Source organism: Musa acuminata, unplaced genomic scaffold (assembly GCF_036884655.1).
Source record: "Musa acuminata AAA Group cultivar baxijiao unplaced genomic scaffold, Cavendish_Baxijiao_AAA HiC_scaffold_223, whole genome shotgun sequence".
Classification (NCBI taxonomy): domain Eukaryota; kingdom Viridiplantae; phylum Streptophyta; class Magnoliopsida; order Zingiberales; family Musaceae; genus Musa; species Musa acuminata.
Genome location: NW_027020493.1, coordinates 15,001 through 17,500, shown reverse-complemented (window position 1 = coordinate 17,500; position 2,500 = coordinate 15,001).

Below are 2,500 nucleotides of genomic sequence, written 5' to 3'. Positions count from 1 at the left end.
AGGGACGGTGCTGCCTCTCGCTTCGCTCGCTGTTCGCCGCTCGCCGCTCGCTCGCGCAGCCAAAAATGGCCAGTTTTGGCCCGTTTTGGCCAGTTTTTGGCCTGTTTTTGCGTTGCGCGGTGACCATCTTGAGCGGAGCAAAATGTCAGCCATCTCAGCACCCTGGAACCCCCCGGGTGGCACAGGGCTGGATGGGGCTTTCGTATAGCAGGGACGGTGATGCCTCTCGCTTCGCTCGCTGTCCGCCGCTCGCTGCTCGCTCGCGCAGCCAAAAATGGCCAGTTTTGGCCCGTTTTTGGGCCGTTTTGGCCTGTTTTTGGGCTGTTCTTGCGTCGCGCGGTGACCGTCGTGAGCGGAGCAAAATGTCAGCCATCTCAGCACCCTGGAACCCCCCGGGTGGCACAGGGCTGGATGGGGCTTTCGTATAGCAGGGACGGTGCTGCCTCTCGCTTCGCTCGCTGTCCGCCGCTCGCCGCTCGCTCGCGCAGCCAAAAATGGCCAGTTTTGTCCCGTTTTTGGGCCGTTTTGGCCTGTTTTTGGGCTGTTCTTGCGTCGCGCGGTGACCGTCGTGAGCGGAGCAAAATGTCAGCCATCTCAGCACCCTGGAACCCCCCGGGTGGCACAGGGCTGGATGGGGCTTTCGTATAGCAGGGACGGTGCTGCCTCTCGCTTCGCTCGCTGTCCGCCGCTCGCCGCTCGCTCGCGCAGCCAAAAATGGCCAGTTTTGGCCCGTTTTTGGGCCGTTTTGGCCAGTTTTTGGCCTGTTCTTGCGTCGCGCGGTGACCGTCGTGAGCGGAGCAAAATGTCAGCCATCTCAGCACCCTGGAACCCCCCGGGTGGCACAGGGCTGGATGGGGCTTTCGTATAGCAGGGACGGTGCTGCCTCTCGCTTCGCTCGCTGTTCGCCGCTCGCCGCTCGCTCGCGCAGCCAAAAATGGCCAGTTTTGGCCCGTTTTGGCCAGTTTTTGGCCTGTTTTTGCGTTGCGCGGTGACCATCTTGAGCGGAGCAAAATGTCAGCCATCTCAGCACCCTGGAACCCCCCGGGTGGCACAGGGCTGGATGGGGCTTTCGTATAGCAGGGACGGTGATGCCTCTCGCTTCGCTCGCTGTCCGCCGCTCGCTGCTCGCTCGCGCAGCCAAAAATGGCCAGTTTTGGCCCGTTTTTGGGCCGTTTTGGCCTGTTTTTGGCCTGTTCTTGCGTCGCGCGGTGACCGTCGTGAGCGGAGCAAAATGTCAGCCATCTCAGCACCCTGGAACCCCCCGGGTGGCACAGGGCTGGATGGGGCTTTCGTATAGCAGGGACGGTGCTGCCTCTCGCTTAGCTCGCTGTCCGCCGCTCGCCGCTCGCTCGCGCAGCCAAAAATGGCCAGTTTTGTCCCGTTTTTGGGCCGTTTTGGCCTGTTTTTGGGCTGTTCTTGCGTCGCGCGGTGACCGTCGTGAGCGGAGCAAAATGTCAGCCATCTCAGCACCCTGGAACCCCCCGGGTGGCACAGGGCTGGATGGGGCTTTCGTATAGCAGGGATGGTGCTGCCTCTCGCTTCGCTCGTTGTCCGCCGCTCGCCGCTCGCTCGCGCAGCCAAAAATGGCCAGTTTTGGCCCGTTTTTGGGCCGTTTTGGCCAGTTTTTGGCCTGTTCTTGCGTCGCGCGGTGACCGTCGTGAGCGGAGCAAAATGTCAGCCATCTCAGCACCCTGGAACCCCCCGGGTGGCACAGGGCTGGATGGGGCTTTCGTATAGCAGGGACGGTGCTGCCTCTCGCTTCGCTCGCTGTCCGCCGCTCGCCGCTCGCTCGCGCAGCCAAAAATGGCCAGTTTTGGCCCGTTTTGGCCAGTTTTTGGCCTGTTTTTGCGTTGCGCGGTGACCATCTTGAGCGGAGCAAAATGTCAGCCATCTCAGCACCCTGGAACCCCCCGGGTGGCACAGGGCTGGATGGGGCTTTCGTATAGCAGGGACGGTGATGCCTCTCGCTTCGCTCGCTGTCCGCCGCTCGCTGCTCGCTCGCGCAGCCAAAAATGGCCAGTTTTGGCCCGTTTTTGGGCCGTTTTGGCCTGTTTTTGGGCTGTTCTTGCGTCGCGCGGTGACCGTCGTGAGCGGAGCAAAATGTCAGCCATCTCAGCACCCTGGAACCCCCCGGGTGGCACAGGGCTGGATGGGGCTTTCGTATAGCAGGGACGGTGCTGCCTCTCGCTTAGCTCGCTGTCCGCCGCTCTCCGCTCGCTCGCGCAGCCAAAAATGGCCAGTTTTGGCCCGTTTTTGGGCCGTTTTGGCCTGTTTTTGGGCTGTTCTTGCGTCGCGCGGTGACCGTCGTGAGCGGAGCAAAATGTCAGCCATCTCAGCACCCTGGAACCCCCCGGGTGGCACAGGGCTGGATGGGGCTTTCGTATAGCAGGGACGGTGCTGCCTCTCGCTTCGCTTGCTGTTCGCCGCTCGCTCGCGCAGCCAAAAATGGCCAGTTTTGGCCCGTTTTTGGGCCGTTTTGGCAAGTTTTTGGCCTGTTCTT